Consider the following 20,106-nt stretch of genomic DNA (forward strand, 5'->3'; position numbering starts at 1 on the left):
GTTATTAGTTGAGTTTTCTTATTGAAGTGCCTCTGAATTGTAACTGTGCGTTTATGTCAGTCAGCGATGCGATCCGTTGTTATTCAGCCACCAGCAGCACCATACGCACGGACTGGAGAGAGGCGACGTGTTTCTCTCCCTTCGGCTCATGTAGCCCTCATTGTAACTACAAATATTGTTCCCGAAGAAACAATGTGGGGTCACTGCAATCCAAAAGATTGTAGGCCTACTATAATGCAGTCAAGGTCCCCACAAAAATATACTACAGTATGTTCTGCTCCATTCTCAACATCTTTTGGTTTCCAAAAACAGTAACTTATTGTAAGTAAACAAAAACAGTAAAAAGCAGTTTCATGTGTGCTTATTTTAATTTAATTTAATTTGCTTTGATGTGAAAATAAAATACAACAAATAATAATAATACCCATCCGTTACTACATGTGAAGGGCACAATACTGGGTTTAAAAACACAGCTGAAACATGAAGTGGAGTCTGTCAAATCTCGCAATTTCCTTCTTCCCATTGCGCTGCAACGGAACTAGTAAAGTACAATTCAAAACGTGTTACTACTTACTAGTACTGTACTAGTACCCATGCACTTCTGCAGACTCCCATTAATGTCATACTGAATACTGAACTACTTAAATAGGCCTACCTGTAATTTGCTGTAAATAGCATTTATAGAAATTATCGAAAGCACTTTGACATGCATGAATAGTATATTTGCTATAGAGAGGGAAATTATTGGTTTACTCCTGGCCATTCCAGGGACCACATCGCTGACTAAGTCCCTTTCCACATATACCATGGTTTAAATCCTTAGAAAAAATAAACTCTGTTCAATAAATGTGCATGTCAAGTACGCTACCCCACTCCCCCACGATAAATGTCCCTAAAAGAGGTACCTCTAGTATTCCAGGATATATGCATACTGTATGTTCTGTATTGAGAACAAGAACACCATTCAAAACCGAATAGAACAAGGCGGATCCATCCAATGGTGCTCAGTTCTATTTGGTTCCTCAAGATTTACCTTTGATCCTCTAGAATGGGTATTCCCTGACAAACATCCATAGATTACATCCAAACAGAAACACAGATTGCATTGTGGCAAAAACATAACACGTGCTATAGCTATTTTGCACAGATATGGTGTACGTCAGTGGTCTTCAATGTTTCCCAGGCTATTAAGGACCCCTTAGCTGAGAGAGAGGGAGACCCAATACATGTGCATATAGTATAAAAGTATGTTGCAGGTAAAACCTTTTCATAGATGTCATAGCTTGACTTGTTTGACAGCACTATCAGTGTTGTGTAACCTTGTGTTGATTTCACGTTAATATGTATCAGACATTTAACCACTAGCACCCAAATCTCTTTGCCGAAAATAGCCGATCTACAAACTGACAATGTATCGCTGAGTAACACGCTGTGAGCTTGTATATCTGCCATTAGGCGAATGTTCCCACCAAAATAGGGTATATACAGTAGGATAGCTATTAGCTAGGGTTCATGTGATTCAGGTAAAAAAAAAGATGTATATCACAAAGATTTGCCGGCTCCCCCTGTAGCAACTCTGAGGACGCCCTAGGGGTCCCAGACCCCCTGTCGGAGACCCATGGTGTGCTTTGAGATTTCGACAAAAAGTTTGAAAGACACTTGTCTACACCCTCTCCTAGACCAACCAGCGGTTTGGCATTGGCAGGGACCATGTTGTAATAGTTCATTGTTCCAGAGGAATTGGCATAACAATGGAATTGAAAATAAGAACAATTGTTACAGTCATAATATTAAGCAATGTCTTCATATTTCATCATTGGCCTGAGGTCAGTTCTACCCACACATCCGAATACTAAACTGTAGAAATGGATTAGATTTGGGACACTGTATTTTTTTTACTGAATTAGGAGCATTAGCTGTGTTGATACAATAATCCCTGACCAAAATCCTTGGCTTGTATTCTTGGTACTTTAATATCCCTAGCCTGGTCACAAAGGAATGTGCATTTATTTATAACTTAATGTAGCGTGACCGCAGTGCATGAATTCTTACACAGTTTGTGTGCCGTGTGTGTGTGCCGTGTGTGTGTGTGTGTGTGTGTGTGTGTGTGTGTGTGTGTGTGTGTGTGTGTGTATGTGTGTGGTGTAATGAGCTTTGCTGCAAGAAATCAATTGTCGTCATTTTCCATATCCCGTAGTTAGGATTGCTTAAATTAAAACATGATGATCGCGTATAGTGATTGTTGTGAATATGAATAACTAAACAAACAACAGTAACAAGTTGCAGATGTTAAAGAGCACACATCACCCCTAATTTAGCACAGCAATAGCAGATTTACAAGCTCATAGGCAAAAAAATAAAATCTGGTGTAGAGTGAAAAAAGATGGTACCAGTACAGTTGGTATAGTATAGTATAGTATAGTATAGTATAGTATAGTATGGGGCGACTGTGGCTCAAGAGGTAGAGCAGGTCGTCCAATGATCCATGGGTCGGCGGTTCGAATCCCGGCTCCTCCTGTCTACATGTCGAAGTGTCCTTGGGCAAGACACTGAACCCCAAATTGCTCCCGATGTGCTGGTTGGTACCTTGCATGGCTTCCGCCGCAATCGGTGTATGAATGTGTGTGTGAATGGGTGAATGTAATGCACAATCTATGTAAAGCGCCTTGGATAAAGGCGCTATATAAATGCACCATTTACCATTTAGTACTAGTAGTAGTAGTAGTATAGAGGTTTTAACAATGACAAGAACCATAGGGCAGTTGGAAACAAATGTCTCTCAGTGTCACGCTGGGAGGTACTTTTTGTTTGGAAGTGAGATTTCTGGTGGCAAAAACTCTGATGGACCCAGCTCCCTTCAGAGAGAGAGAGAGAGAGAGAGAGAGAGTGGGACAGAGAGGGAGGATGGAGGATTATCTCCCCATTCTCCTGTTAATCCACGATGTTCCACAGCAGAGTGTGACAGCTCCAGCAGCCTAAACTGCTGCTACCTAAAGCTTTGTCCAAGCATGATATTGCATTGTGTCTGGAGGGTGCTGGCAAGAGGATGTTTTTTTTAATGGATGGTGGTTTCTAGCCTAAGATTTAGACTCTCGTAGATGTATTTATCGATTCTGACATTTTCAATCTACGAGAGTCTAAGCCTTCATTACCCATGGGTGTTCAAGTTTTTGCCCGCGGACCTAGAATTGCATGTACAAATGCAACATTTAAGGTGCTTACATTGCTGCCCCACTTCTCAGGTTGACTTGCGATCTGCGTTTAAAACCCGTAGATGCGTTGTTTTCAATTTAAAAAAAAGTGTTTTGATCCACTCTGCCTCGGAATCTGTCATCCATCTTGGATCTCTCCTTGTCTCCCCCAATGAGTGCAACTGGCTGCGTAACCCTGCCTGCCAGGGGTGCTGTTGCGCAGTTACAATGGAGGACAGATCCAAGATAGATGACAGATTTCGAATTTCCGAGACAGAGTGGATCAAAACACTTTTTTTATTGAAAACAACGCATCTACAGGTTTTAAACTTTGATTGATTGATTGAAGAATTTATTAACAGTTTGCAGAATTACAGTACATTTCAAGCACAAACTCAATACAAAGGCTGTTAACTGTGAGTGGACGACCCAATTAAGCATTACACTTGTTTCCAATAGGGTCCACCATGTTCAAATCATCAAAACATTTAGAGACGTACAAATAGACACTTCTATAGACAGAACAGGAATTCATCATAAAGGAGGTAAAAAGGGAAAAGAAATATATACAGTGAGGGGAAAAAAGGGGGGGGCGGTGGGGGGGGATTCAGATTTTACGGGGGCCAGTTTCGAATTGCAGCCATCCGTAGGTGCCCTTTGAGAGCGGTTTTGAAGGAGTCAAGGGATTCGCATGTCTTAATGACAGTTGGTAGGGTGTTCCACATTTTGGTGGCATAGGAGCGAAAAGAATTTAGTCCCTTGTTTGTGCCGAATCTGGGTTGTACATGGTTCGTTGCACTCCCTCTGGTGTTGTGGGTGTGGACTTCGTTAACATTAAGGAAGTATCTAGACAGGTACATGGGTATCTTGGTGGTGTATCGAATCTTGTGGACCAGACCCATTGCAAGATGCTGTACTCTGTCGTCGACCCTAAGCCATTCCAGCCTGTCGAAGTGGGCAGGGGTGAGGTGGGTTCGGGGGGCTAGATCAAGTAGGAGCCTGACCAGTTTGTTTTGGGAAGTCTGGAGCCTGGTTTTAAGGGCCTTTGAGGTGCTGTGGTACCAGGAGGTGCATGCATAGTCAAAGAAACCCTGTACAAGGGCTCCTGTTAAGGTCTTCAAGGTGTTTTTGTTGACCAGTGAGGAGATCCTGTAGAGGAATCTTGTTCTATGGTTGACTTTTTTGATTACGTTGGTGGCCATTTTATCACCGGAAAGATTAGCCTCCAGGATGGAACCTAGGTAGGTAATTTCATCTTTACGTGTGATAACACCGTCACCCACTCTAACCAAGAAGCCATTTGCCTTGCTGAGATTACTAATAGAGCAGATCGCAAGTCAACCTGAGAAGTGGGGCAGCAATGTAAGCACCTTAGATTTTTTATTTGTACATGTTAAGAGCAATTCTAGGTCCGAGGGCAAAACATTTAACACCCATGGGTAATGAAGGCTTAGACTCTCGTAGAGAGCACTGATGACGTCAGAATCGACAAATACATCTACGAGAGTCTAAATCTTAGGGCTAGGTGGTTCCCAGTTCCACACATATAATAACGTATAGCGACGGGAACTAAAAGTGGGCGCGCGTTGGAATGCTGCATGAGTTGAGCCCCACTCATACTCCAGTTTTAGGTGATAAATAACCTATGTCGGTTAGTAAAAACAGAGATGTGTTGGAGTGAGCGGTGTCGCTTATCACCTTCAGTGACGCCATGTTGTAGTTTTCCAACCACCCCGGTGAGTATTATCACCTAAAACTGGAGTATGCATGGGCCTTAAGAGGGTGGCGCTAGTAATGTTTCTTAACAACCTGAGCCCTATATACTGTAAATCAGGGGTGGGCAACTTTGACGATGGAGAGGGCCACTCTATTTCAGCACACCCTCCAGAGGGCCACATTGCATATTACTGTTGTAGCAAAAATAGCCGATCTACAAGCTCAAAACGCATCGCACTGCGTTGCGTTTTGAGCTTGTAGATCAGCTAGTTTTGCTATATTTGAATTGTAATGCTGAATTTTCTTTTTTGTTTTTGTTATTTCTTTATTGGAATCCAATTACAATTTTTATTTAATTTCAAATGCCTTTCAAATGCCTTTAATTATAGTTATGTTAACTTCATAAACTAAATACAAATAAATTGGAAATAAAAAAGACAATAACATTTTTATACTACGCATTAAGCTATACTCATTTAGACTCTGAGTAATTAAATCCGGTCATGTTTGAATGCTTGGGATTGTAACAGCTGAAATCAATAACAATTAAATATTAACCTGCAGGCTGCATTAAGTGAAGGTGGGGGCCGCATGTGGCCCCCGGGCCGCCTGTTGCCCATGCATGCTGTAAATGGTGCAACGCATTGAGCTTGTAGATTTGCTATTTTCATGACTTTTGTAAATTTTGAAAAATGTTTGACAATAAATTCTACAATTATTATGTGGTTATATTGAATCCTGGCATGGTGCCCAGTGTTCCCCAGGAGCCAGTTGCACCACCTCACACTAAGTTCATATAAACTTAGCCTATAGTTATAGCCTATAGTTATAGCTTAAATGGCTTTTAAGTCAAGCCATTAAGCTGTGTGCATGAATAAAGGCTCACCGCTCCGCACAGAAATTTAAACTGAACCAAGAGGTGAATTTAGAGAAACCCTCCATGGCTGAATTTCCCTTTGGTGTGGTTGTTATGGCTCTGTAGTTATATAAAATGTTTACCTTATACACAGTGAAATCTTCAATGTAAAATCTGACTGTGGACTCCACAAATGGGTCCCGACAGAAACAGTACCCTAAAGCAGTGGTTCTCAATAGTATTTTCACAATAGGCTATTTTCTCTCTCTGTCTGTCTGTGTGTGTGTCTGTGTGTGTGTGTGTGTGTGTGTGTGTGTGTGTGTGTGTGTGTGTGTGTGTGTGTGTGTGTGTGTGTGTGTGTGTGTGTGTGTGTGTGTGTGTGTGTGTGTGTGTGTGTGTGTGTGTGTGTGCGTGTGTGTGCGTGTGTGTGTGGCAGTTCACCCTGCCACTGATGATATATTTAACGACCTATATTAAGTTCTGGTTATTTTTTTCCCCGTAATCTAACAGGAAGGTTGGGACACAAATGGGTTAAAGTTTGAATTATTATTTATTGTGTGTGTTGCAGAGAATTATATTATTTTGGACTGTTTATGTATATTGATGATGACTGATTGGTAGCTCCATTGTAGGACCTACCAACTGTGGGTTTGGGTAGGGCAGGGGTTCTCAACGTTTTTGGCCGGGGACCCCCTGGAAATGCTTTGGCGATGTCTCGGGAGTCGGGACCCCCGCCCCGCCCCCCTCCCCACCACCAATACAAACTGACTAGAAAAATAACCTTAATAATAGAGAAAATATATCATAAATAAATACTGAAACCAGATATAATCATTAAGGAAAGTGTATGCATGTACTCTGTGTACTATGTAAACTCTTCATTTCCATTTTCCAGCCAGAAAACATTTGGCACCCCCCCATAGGGGTCGCGACCCACGGGTTGAGAACTCCTGGGGTAGGGGACATGCCATTGCTGCCAACAGTGTTTTTTGTATATATATAGAGAGAACTCTAATTATCTTATATGTGGATAATTGGTTGAATAATAAGTGATGTATAATAATATATGATGAATAATATGTGTTGTCCCTGGACATTAAGAAGTTACTGGTGTAATTGTGGAATCAATTCAGGGTGGTGAGTTCCAGTGGGAGGGGCTTAGCCTTTATAAGTAGGGAGGCCTCCCACTGCCAGGCAGTCAAAGTAGGACTGTGGAGGTGGTAGGAGCTAGAGCCACCTAGCTCAGTAACCCAGTAACCCTGTAAATACTTTTGTATGTCTGTGTGAATAAAGAAAAAACGCATCTCTGCATCAAGGACTGCCTGGAGGTAATTTTTTCTGTATTTTTTCCGGTTTCATACTACCCACACTAGGGGTGTGTGTGTGTGTGTGTGTGTGTGTGTGTGTGTGTGTGTGTGTGTGTGTGTGTGTGTGTGTGTGTGTGTGTGTGTGTGTGTGTGTGTGTGTGTGTGTGTGTGTGTGTGTGTGTGTGTGTGTGTGTGTGGGGTGCTCTGTTTTCAGTTATGTTAAACTTCTGTGACCATGCTGACCTTTGTGACGTTTTGTACATGTTTATTTGGAATTTGGTAAAGTTAATCCTTTTGCAATGTTTGCTGCTGTCTGCAGAGCGTAATAGCCTAGTGCACAAGTGTATGTCATCCTGCTAATTACGCTGAAATGTGTATGTGGTTTAGCCACAAGTGTGTGTTTGGTTTTGTTAATTGCAGTTTTCGTCTTGTCATGAGGAAGAGCAACAGTAAATGGTCCAATCTTACTTTGTCTCTGTCTTAATTGGCTGCGGTTTAACTCACTGCTTAGTGACAGTTCCCTACACTGCATGAGAACACTACAAACTTGTTGAGCTACTTGCCAAGTGGGAAGCCACAGATGGCTCACGCTATAGAAGCTACTGACTTGACTTACCACCATGGGGCAACGGTTGCTCTATGAAAAATGTAATGTCCAGGACTCCAGGTTAAGGTTCGCATTTAACCCAGATTCTGAAAATGCCTTCTAAGTAGTTCTTAAACTTTTTCATAATTCAAAATGATTCAACATTTTCAAACACTTTCAAGATTTTTCAAAAATGTAAAAGAAATAGCAGAAGTGACACGTGGGGAAGGGGGGTCGTAGAAACAAAGAAAGAACTCAAATCCCACATTACCAACAAGCGGATAAACACAATGGCAAACAAGGTATATTAAATGTAATAAAATGTTAAATAGGCTACACTATTCTATTCTCAAAACTATAACAGATGGCAATAATTACGAAAACATGTATGCATCTCGCACGCACGCGCACGCACGCACGCACGCACGCACGCACGCACGCACGCACGCACGCACGCACACACACACTCTTCCACATGGAGTTGTTGGGGAGCTTCAGTGGCAGTTTTCACACTGTTCATACCAAGGACATGCATGGCTTCAAGGAAGGACAGAGAGAGAGAGAGATGATGATGCAGTATTTTTGACGCACTCTTCCATAATTCACCCTTTTTTCTGCTCATTAATGTCTTCCTTTTTGTTCTTTCTTTTTATTATAAAGCATTTTATACTGACTTATATGCATCATAATTAATACTTCATTATTGCTGGACACATTTTTAGGCATAAACCTATGTTGTCCTCACAAATGCTCCAGAATTGTGAACATAATGCATTATACATCCACATATGATGGCAGCATCCTAAGGTTAGCAAGGAATATCACCTCTAACACTAAGCATGTGTTGTATGGAGATGTATACTGTAGGTTGCTACCTTCAGGAAGGAGATCTGGTGTACCAGCATAAAATAAGGTCAGACTAACATGATTTAGTCTTATTATTATTATTATTATTATTTATTTTTTTATCCCATTGCACAGTGGTAGGAGTCTTGACGCAGGTGTACATTTTGTGGCATCTTTGGTCCCGGGGGGAGGGGTGGGTGGGATTGTTTGTCGTTTGTTTTTGTGTGCCTTTCTTTTGCTCTTGTACGTGTTACTTGTTTTGTTTTCTTTATTCATTCATGGTGTTAACATGTTTTATTGTGCTATTTTGTCTTAAATAAAAAACATTTGATAACAAAAAAAAATAAGGTCAGACTAAAGAGGTCCTTTGTCCACCAGTCGACCTTGAGGCTTAATCAGGAGTTGTAGTAGCCACGGGGTATCTAAGCCGTGGATATTGCTCTTGTCTTCATGTCTTCATGTCTTTATGTATATGTAAATTGTCTTGTTCTTTGTTATGTCAAATGTGTGTAAATGTGTTCTGCATACTTGGCTGCTGGGTCGCAAGACAAATTTCAGTGTGAACTGACAAAGTATACTATATCATATCTAGATATCATTATGAAATTATTATGATATACAATATTACACTATGATCTTGATCAAAAAGAAAGTCTGCGAATAACAATAGCTATTATTATGTTATTTACCTCATATGTAAGTGAAGTGTAAATATAAAAGGCTTTATGTGCTTCAAGTGTTGATTTCGTTATGAGTAGCCAACATATGAGTGATTATAATTATTAATAATTATACAGTTAGGATCTTGCAGCAGATTACAACGTGTTTATGCTTGACCTTGTGAGTCATTATAAAAAGCCTGCAAACTTTGCAAGAAAGTTATTTAGAGAATTGGAGTATTTTGAAACATCTGAATGATAAATCTTGATCGCATGACTTCAGAGATGCGTCCCTCCCGATATGTGTGAAATCCTTAGCATCTGTCATGCGAACAGCCCTCCAGTACCTTCCATGTCTAGACACTGTAGCATCTATAGTAGCATCAATGAAAACATTAGGCGACAGGAAAGGATACAAGGAAAGATGTGTGCTCAACATGGTGTCTGAACAGGTGAGTTTTCAGACTGTTCAGAATCCATGTTGCTTAGGGGCATTGGCCATGGTGTCTGAGAGAAGGAATGAACACACACGCTGTGTTAGATGATCTCTGTGAGTGGGAACTGGTGTGGGGGATCATGTCCTAAGGTATAAGGAGCTGACATGGGCCTTGATTGAGTTGTCGGCCATCAACAGTGGGTTTTTTTTCTTGGTTACAGGCAACAACCATCAGCCAGTGAAGAGAACACAGAATGGCGGTTGATGAGAAAAATGTTTCCTACTTTCTTTTGCTCTTTTGCTTCCCCCTTGCATCCCATGAAATGTTGAATGTGTTTGTGTTTGTTCACCCTGTCCCTGTGTGCACATGCTGCAGTGGTGTGATTCATCTTGATGTGGCCCTCGGCCTCCTCGTCCTGCCTCGCCACCTCAATGAGGCCTGACAGCTGGAGGCATCTAATTGGACACTTGAAAAATCTAATTACTGATGAGGAATTTTCCAGAGCCGACTGTTCCCCATGGGACATCATGTGACCGCATGTGTCTAGCCACGTTTGCCGTTGATGTGCACTAAAGGTGCCTAACTTGGTATAGTACGTGGCTGGAACTGTGCGGATAAGAACATGTTTCATTGCATAAATGAGCCTGTAGGTATTTTTGGACTGCCAAAAAATGTGTACTATTGGGAAGTCGCAAGCATGTTGATGGTGTGCAGTGATGCATCCTCATGTTCGCTGGGAGATTCTACTTTGTAGACAGAACAGCAGTGGTTCTCAATGGAGGCCAGGGGACCCCCAGGGGTCCTTGCAGGGGATTCAGGGGAACCCCAGCTAAATTATTGAAGTTCACCATTATTTGACCACAAAGTCATGGGTTCGATCCTGGGCACCGCCAACTCGGCGTATGAGTAGCACGGCTTGGGTGCGGCAAGTAGTGCGGCAAGTACTGGGAGCTGATGGCAGGTGTGGCGCTCAGCACAACATCTCCCAGGGGTCTAGTGCATTGTAGTGGGGACAGACTCCCATGTGTTACCGGCTAATACCGACATTAAGCCACTCTTGACCTACCTACTTACTTACAGTATCTCTACAGTATGGAATTTTGGAACAAATGACAGATCATATTGGGCAAAATCATGTCTAACAATAAAAATGTTTTTCGATTGATTGTGGTCCCAGAGATAGAAATGATATCAGACGGGTGGCCATGGTATCATGGATATCAATTGAAAAAGTTTGAGAATAACAGCGATGCAGTATATTGAACGGTCAGTCTGCAGCTTTACAGAGAGCTAGCACCACATCGGGTAAAAGTGTTTCTTGGACATCGTCTCTGACCTTGACAGCAGTCTGCTGATCAATTGATAGGTGTGTGTGTGTCGCGCGCGTGTTTGTGTGGCACGCGCGTGTAAGCTTTAACATGGCGGCCACACTGCCAGGCCTTAGCTGGCAGTGCTTAAATGAACAGCTTGACAGGTTTGCGTGTGTGTGGGGTGGCGATAAGGATGTCTGCTGACAGCAGAGAGAGAGAGATAGAGATGATGTGCACATGACAGTATTGTGGGACTGCCCAGAATCTCAACAGAGCACATACAATGACAGACGGCAGAGGTGAAGTTTAGTGAAAAGAGTCCCTTTCACTTCAATGTAACTATGCAGGAAGCATCGGGTAGGAAACGATGATTTATATGGTTTTGTTGTGGTCTTGTTTAGGACCACTAGGAGACATCAAAGGCCTTGAAGAAACTTATTGAGCCAGGTCCACTACTGGCTATGTTTGGATCCATGGCATCCTCTATTCATTAATTTGAGGGCCAAACGTTTGGCCAAAAGTTTGATTTAGCAACAATGGAAATCAGAATCTAGCCCTAGATCTGTTTCCACAGTGGCTTAGAGACTTGGGCAATGTGTTAGAATAAGGTATGCATTCGGTATGCAATCAACAAAAAATATCACGTTTTCCTGAAAATATGGCAGCCCCTGTTGGATAGGTGGTCGGTCTCCTGTGGTGGAACACGTACCCCCAGTTTGGGTTAAGATTACTCTGTATAATATGTTGTACCAACACGCGTATCACATGCTGTCATCTCAGGGTTAGGGGGTTGGGTAAGGTTTGCGTTTGTCTTGTGAGTTCATTTTTGTGTGTGTTTTCTGCCGCTGATAGAGAACACGGGACGGGAGGTGAAGGCTGAGGCATTGCCTATAGGCAAAGATTGTCTGTTTGCTTCAAGATCTTCATTGATGAGGACGAGGTAGTGACCGTGGAAGAATACAATTGATTCCAAGCTGACATGGAATTCCAACACTCATGCCATATTTGACCATCTGCCATCAGAATTGGGAAGCACTCGTTTTCAGTAAAGCAACGTCCTGCTGCCTCTTGCATTATGTGCGAATTGGAAACGGGTGGTACACAGGGCAGTTAAGTGATATCGGCGGGGCGGCGGTGGCTCAGGGGTAGAGTTTCAAAACGGGTGGTACACAGGGCAGTTAAGTGATATCGGCGGGGCGGCGGTGGCTCAGGGGTAGAGTTTCCGCGGATGGTAACCGCAAGGTCGCCAGTTCGAACCCGGGCTCCCCCAGAGTTAGTGTCGAAGTGTCCTTGAGCAAGACACTGAATCCCTAATTGCTCCTGATGTGCTGGTTGGTACCTTGCATGGTTTCCGCCGCCATCAGTGTATGAATGTGTGAATGGGTGAATGACTGTAATGCACATGTAATGCACAATCTATGTAAAGCGCCTTGGATAAAGGCGCTATATAAATGCACCATTTACCATTTTATATCTAACAAGCACTTCCAAACTGCAACGCTTAGAAAAAGAATCACCTGCAAGGAAAGAAAGTAGCTCATAACATGTCTACAGTGGATTTTTATGAAACAAACACTGTAGACAGATCTCAGTTCTGTGCATAAAATAGAATGTGATGCCTCTTGGAACTACAGTATGACTGGTAGCCTTTTGTTATTTGTTTATTTTTATTGTCAATGTATTGTGTGATCTGTTTGTATTGTGTGTGTATGTTTGTTTTTATCCTGAATCTGTAATAAACATCTCCACCTTCTCATGGACATATGACATATTTCCCTAGCAAACACTAGCAAACCCACTTTGAAAACCAAACAAGACTATACTAAGCAAAAAGGCAAAAAATAAATAAATAACTAAAAACTCTAATAACCTTGCCGTGGACACATGGGTAATGCAGTCCTGTGTCTGTCCCTGTTTGTCACTGTCACTGGTTGGGTGGCTCTGACAGCAAAGCTGAATAATGCCTGGGTGAATATTCAGACAATCGGCACGGGGGGCAATTTGCTACAGCAGCTGTGACAGTCACGTTAAGTAATGAGCTAAACATTCAAAGGATCCTCCTATAAATGATGTTTTGATTGGTCGGCTCTGACATTAATTGTCCCCTATTTTATCTTATAATTGTGGCTTGGAGCTGGTAATTCTTCTGAGCTGGAGTTGGGGCTGATATGGAGTTTACTATTGTGTTTATTCTGACAGCACATTTTGATTTAGTTTTAGTCCTAGTCTTTTGAATAAAATTCCATTTATGGCTCGTACACACTGCCCGATATTTGCTCCGATTATGCTGTCGGGGATCCGACAAAACCCCCGATCTGACGCAAGTTTTAAGCTTTAAGTTCTTAAAGCCAAGTCAACTATATTTAGTCTTAGTTTTATTCATCATTATCATATCTCAGTTTTTATTTAGTTTTAATCAGTGAAAAGAGGTAGGCGAACATTTTGTCAGATTTAGTCAACAAAATCAACACTGCAGTGTGGGAAGAAAAGGACTGATCTCTCTCCTCTCTTGCTCTGTGTTTTGTATTTCTCACACACAGAAACAGTATTGCACGTACACGCACACACGCGCACACACACACCCAAGCAAACACAATACACGCAGTCTACACTTAATCCTCTGGTAAAATGATGTCATTTGATGTCGTGTGTGTGTGTGTGTGTGTGTGTGTGTGTGTGTGTGTGTGTGTGTGTGTGTGTGTGTGTGTGTGTGTGTGTGTGTGTGTGTGTGTGTGTGTGTGTGTGTGTGTGTGTGACATAGGTTACTCAATGCCAGCTGATGCTGACACTGTAGATTCTCTGGCTAATGAGGTGGAAATGCACATACGTGACCATGGGCTCATTACACGTTTTCATCTCTCTCTATTCATTTTTCTTCATCCTCTATTCCCTAGATCTCATCTCTCTCTCTCTCTCTCTCTCTCTCTCTCTCTCTCTCTCTCTCTGTTGTACAATCTCGTCTTTCATATTCCTCAACCTTCACTATTTTACACCCCCTCTGATAATTTCCCTTATATCCGCTCTGCTCAGCTCTGCTCTGCTCTGCATGCTCTACTTCTTGTTCTGCCTCCTGACCAGAGCTACACAGTAAAGGCTAATGCTGTAAACAGGTTATGAGTCACACACACACACACACACACAGACACAGACACAGACACAGACACACACAGACACACGCACGCACATGTGGGTTGTTGCTGGCTGCAATGCTATCCCATTGGCTGAGAGGTCGGCTAGAGGCAAAAAGTGTCTGGTTGCCTAGAGACGAGGCAGCCAATCAGAAAGATAGGTGACTACGGCAGCCAATGAAATGATAAGTTGCCACTACCATAAGTTGCCACTACCAACCTGATAGATTGTAGACCAGCCTGCTTCGCAGCTGGTAATAAAAGCTCAATGCTTTCAATGTGAAGTTCGCCAACCACGTACACCCGAAAGAATAAATGGTGACAGCGTGTGGTCAGGGGAGGTCTATACATGCCTATCTCTTCATTGTTTGCCGGGCTTTGAAGAGACGGGTATGTTTTGAATCTCCACTCTGGATGTTCCAGGGGGAGGTTAAAGGTCAAGACCTTTAGCATGAGGCCATTATGTTTACAATAAATACACACAATCTATGTCCATAAAGCGTACGTCTCTAGTTCAGATTATGATATCTCCAGAGCCGTTCCACCAACCCACTTCAGTCCAGTGCACAGCGTCGGACGGTCAGATCGAGCGCTTGTCCGGAACCGCCAGAAAAGGCTCTGGAGATTGATTTGCCAAATTCCCCACACCTGTTGAATTCCCAACTCCTACACACACACACACACACACACACACACACACACACACACACACACACACACACACACACACACACACACAGTACAGCACTACTCAGTTCAGACAGGTCTGATTTTTTGTTTTTAAACAAAATCTACCCATCCTTTCTTCACCATCTCTCCCACCCGCTCTCCATCCAGTTCTCTCTCTCTCTCTCTCTCTCTCTCTCTCTCGCTCTCTCGCTCTCTCTCTCTCTCCATGTGCTCCACACACACACACAAACTTACACACTTGATATTCAGACCCTCCATTGCTGGAATTGATGATGTAAGACCCTAACCACATTAGGCAAGACAAACAGACCAGGACAGAGCAATGGTTCACAGAGAGAAAACTATTAGCGACCGAGAATGTGTGTGTGTGTGTGTGTGTGTGTGTGTGTGTGTGTGTGTGTGTGTGTGTGTGTGTGTGTGTGTGTGTGTGTGTGTGTGTGTGTGTGTGTGTGTGTGTGTGTGTGTGTGTGTGTGTGTGTGTGTGTGTGTGTGTGTGTGTGTGTGTGAGAGAAACACAGAGAGAGAGAAACAGATGGCAAAAGACACCAGCAATGCAGTAGAAGCTGTTGACGTGCAGCACTGCTATGTTATTAGGTTTCACCGCTGAGAATTTCAGGGGTGATAATGGCCAATTAGCTCAAGGACCCACAGGGGGACTACATTTGCTCAGGTCCATGCCTGACTGAAATGGCAAAACAAAATGTTGGAAGAATCATGATTGACTGCTTTTGAATACTGATGCGCCTGGAGTCCAGTGTCTGTTTGGTAGAGTGAGTGGTGCCCCAATCACCCAATGGGTACTTAGAGATGGTTGTTGTGCCATGGTAGACATCTATTGAGGAGGGAACGCCTTTGAGACCAGTGATGTAACTAAGCACATGTACTTAAGTACTGTACTTAAGTACATTTTTGAGGTATTTGTACTAGAGTACCGGTATTTCCAACTTCCAATATAGGCCTACTTTTATTTCTACTCTATACTTCTGCTAGTTGTTGTACTTTCCAAATATTGTACGGTAGGCTACACCACTACATTTATTTGAAAACTTTAGTTACTATACTTACTTTGTAGATGTTGATTATTATTACAAAATATACATCACCCAGTTCATCCCTATATACATTTTGGTCATTTGAAAATGAGCTTGTAGACCTGTAATTTTCAAAATATTTTTATACATTTGAAGACTTGAAATGGGACATTCTGCATAATGAGTACTTTTAGTTTTGGTACATTGATGCCAATACTTTTGTACTTTTACTCAAGTCAATTTTGAATTACAGACTTCTACTTGTAACAGAATATTTCTCCATGAGACTAACCCCTCACAAAACATATTGCATTGTTCTGCGGCAGCGACATTATTATCCTCGTGCATCTGGAGTGAATGCGGATGTGATTCATCCTCCTTAGTAAATGCGTGTGTGATGAATTACAGTGAAGCACGCAGTGGATTAATTTGGCTGTTTGTGTGATTCATATGTGTGTGATTAATAGTGCGTGTCTGATTCACATTGTGTGGCTTTGATTGCTCAGGGTTTTCGAGTTTGTAAGAATTACAGAGGCAGAGTCGGTCAAATGATTTAAATAATGCTACGCATTAAGGTTCAAATTATTTAAATAATGCTAAGCATTAAATGGTGGTGGGTAGGTTTTTCCAAAGTAGAGGTCGCTGCTTCTATACGCAAAACCATATGAGTCACACACTGAACCTGAGGGGAAGCGGTTTTCCTCCCCAAGCAAGACACACACGTGCACGCATGCACTGCAGGCAGGCAGGCACGCACACACGCACATATGTGCACGCAAGCACACATGCACGCACGCACATGCATTATGCACAATTGCGCCCGCATTCTAATTTTATGGCAATTTGATCATAATGTCATGTCAAATGAGTTCAGAGTGGCTAATAGGCCGAGCGCGGTTCAGAATGGTGAAACACCTCCCTTGGATTCTCCATGAGAAAGCCTGGACGACGGTCAATTTGGTGATATAAAGGTCACTCGTCTGTCACTCATCGCTTCATCTAAGCAAGCATAAAGCATGCAGAATATGTTCTAATGAATGTTCACGTTTATTGGAAAGGACCTTGTTAAGTCATTTAACTTCTAAGGCTTTTGTGAACACCCCAGAAAGTTTTTAAGTTGCTCGATTCAGTATTTAGATATTTTATTTTCATTTTTACAAGCCCACTTCCTATACAAACCCATTGTAACTCCAAACTCTGTTTTAACCATGACAGATTCATCCAAAACAGGCGTCCTTGATTCTGGTGACTCATAATGCCCTCCTATTATGTGACGAGGCTGTGTTTTTTCTATAACCTTTTTCATTTATATTAAGTAATAATAACTAATAGAAATGACACAGCCTCCTCATGTATTATGAGGGCACTATGAGTCACCAGAATGAGAGTTTGAAGTTACAATGGGTTTGTACAGGAAGTGGGCGTGCCTGATAAAATGAATCTCAAATATCTAAATCCTGAATCGAGCAACTTAAAAACTGTCTGGGGTGCATTTCACAAAGGTCTGGGTAGATGATAAAATTACCCAAAAATGTTTAGAAAGTGAAAGATCCATTTAATAAAAGGTAAGACACAAATATGTGTGTGTACATAGGCCTACGTGTGGTCTGGATGGTTCGTCTCTGGGTGTGTACGCCATACGAGTGTGTGTGTTTATGTGTGTACGGGTGCTTACAGTTACAGATCGGGAGCATGACGAACAACCGATGCGGAAATGCATCACAAATATTGTATTTTACAAATTATTTGATAATGCCTCATGTTGTAGCTTTTATTCAGATCTACCTTGTTTAAAAAAAATTGCCTCGTTATATTCACATTCTGCGTGGATGTCCTCATGTCAAAGCAGCAGTTTTAATGTATGCAAATGAATCGCACAAAATAAACGCTCCCACTATGTAAGTACCTTTAGTTTAACTGTGTGTGTGTGTGTGTGTGTGTGTGTGTGTGTGTGCGTGTGCGTGTGTGCGTGTGCGCGCGTAAATGGCAAATGAAATGCATGTAGGCCTACTGTATAGTGCCATTTGTAGTCTTTTTCTGATTACACTCAAATGCACTTCACATGTACTTCACGTTCACCTCACACTGCAGCGGTGGCACACCGTGACACGTTAGGTGCTCCAAGCGCTATACTGTACATTCACACACCGACAGCAGAGGCAATGCAAAGGTGTGTGCGTGCGTGCGTGCGTGCGTGCGTGCGTGCGTGCGTGCGTGCGTCAGTTTCTTTGACAGTTATTTGCAAAAATTGTTCATAGATGAGATTTCAGATGGGAACTGTGGCTCCACTGGCAGTGATGGACAGGTGTCATCTCATTATATGCAGCAACACATAACAAGAGAGTGACAGACCATTAGAACGTCTAAAAATGAAACCATGTATTAACTTACTGGAGGGTTCAGCAGAAGTGCATGAACCCAACATGAAATAAATCATTTAAAAAATAAAATATGAAAAACACAATACAACTGTAGTCATTATTATAACAGCCAAAGTGGGAAAATAATCAAGACAACCCACAACCCATGTTAAGACTGCTCAGCATTTTGTTATATTGTTGTTGCTTCCAGACGGAAACCATTTATAACGGGTGCGTTCGGAAATGCGCACCGGAACTGTCCGGGAGCGCACTCGCCTATTAGTTTGTATTGGCAGTGCGCTCTCAGTGTGCCTATACCTGTATCAAGCCCTCTGCAGTGAGGCTCTCCAGCGTTGAAGCACTCGGCCCTAGTGGTTGGAGTGTGAACTGCAGGCGGACCCGTGGATTCATGACGAGGAAACCCCGTGCAGCTGGTCTTTAACATTGAGCGATCCGAACGCACACTATATGTCCAAACCTTTATTTTACAAGCTGTTCACAATGTGTCCCAATGTGACTGTGACCTTTAGCAGGTCACTTTGTGCTAGTATGAAACAACCAATAAAACCAACCACATATTAAATATGGAGATACAATGTTACAATTATGTTTATTGTTTATAAACAATTGCTTTGGCAATATTGACTCTAAGCCTTCATGCCAATAAAGCTCATCAGATTGAAACATTTAATTTAGAGAGAGAGAGAGGGGGGGGGGGGGAGAGAGAGGGAGAAAGAGAGAGAGTTCATTGCTTGTTCATTACCCCTCTCTCAGATTGTGAACCATCTGTCACCTGGTGCCAACGTGATGCATCATCAGTCATTATTATCGTAGCACTACATCTTAACTCGGCGGAATCACACCAGTGGAGCACATGGGGGGGGGGGGGGGAGAGAGGAGAGAGAGAGAGAGAGAGAGAGAGAGAGAGAGAGAGAGAGAGAGAGAGAGAGAGAGAGAGAGAGAGAGAGAGAGAGAGAGAGAGAGAGAGAGAGAGAGAATACTGGATGGAGAGTGGGTGGGAGAGATGGTGAAGAAAGGACCTGTCTGAACTGAGTAGTGCTGTACTGTACTTGTGGTGTGTGTGTGTGTGGCTGCAACAGTGACACTTGGTGGTCAACAAACGCTATTTCCGTGCTTGGACACGTACACATAGAGAGACCACAGACCAGAGAGAAAGAAGGAATGTTTACATGCTTTTAAGAAATCAATGAGGTATAGAGAAAGAAATATGTAGATAGAGAGACTAGATAGAGCAAGAAAGCGAAAGTTGGAGGTATACTGAAAACTGAGGCTGTCTAAGGTAAACCAATGGATATAGAAGGAAGAGAGACATGGTGGGCGTAGGAGGAGAGAGAATGCAATTTCTGAAACACACAAGGTTTTAGTGAAGGATGTTGTGAAGGATGACAAAATATGGAACAAAGTGATGCTTCCCACACACATCACAAGAGTAATGCTCTTGTAATGAATGGGTGGCACTGCATGGGTATTGAAACCATTATGCTTCTCTGATGTAAAGGCTCTCCTAATATTTTCAAACATTATTCCCTCTCTCTCATGCATCTATCTCTCTGTCTACACACTGCTTCTCTCGCTCTGCTGCATGAGGGTGTATTTCACATCACCCGCTTCCATCGATTTATTTTATTACTGTCATTAATAAAAAAAAAATCATCACTAAAATATACAGTACCAGTAAGAAGCCCCGAGGGTGCTGAAACAACAGAGCTTGTTGATATGGCACAGTTGAGAAGCAGGAGTTACACTATTAATCTGGTGTCAGTGAGGTCAGATGTAGAGTTGCTGGCCGGCTCTATATTCAGATCTAGTATGTCAAACCATGTTTGATCCAGGGTTTGATGAGGTCAGTGTCGTGATCTTATGGCGATCCAGGTGATGCTAGTCAGCTCCATATATGGAGATCTATGTGTTGTACCGAATTGGTTCATTTGCAAGAGTGACTCGCTCCACGGCAACCACACTGGTTAT

General features: G+C 42.4%; 1 protein-coding gene across 1 annotated transcript in view; it reads left to right on the forward strand.

Moving 5' to 3' along the window:
* Positions 1 to 6,979: 6,979 nt before the first annotated feature.
* elfn2b (extracellular leucine-rich repeat and fibronectin type III domain containing 2b) overlaps positions 6,980 to 20,106 on the forward strand; it is a 94,809-nt gene continuing 81,682 nt past the window's right edge. Inside the window, exon 1 of the mRNA XM_079521212.1 lies at positions 6,980 to 7,091. The gene's annotated coding sequence lies outside the window, so the exon portion shown is untranslated. The remainder of the gene's footprint in view (positions 7,092 to 20,106) is intronic.

This window comes from Electrona antarctica (genome assembly GCF_951216825.1).
Source record: "Electrona antarctica genome assembly, chromosome: 14".
Classification (NCBI taxonomy): Eukaryota; Metazoa; Chordata; class Actinopteri; order Myctophiformes; family Myctophidae; genus Electrona; species Electrona antarctica.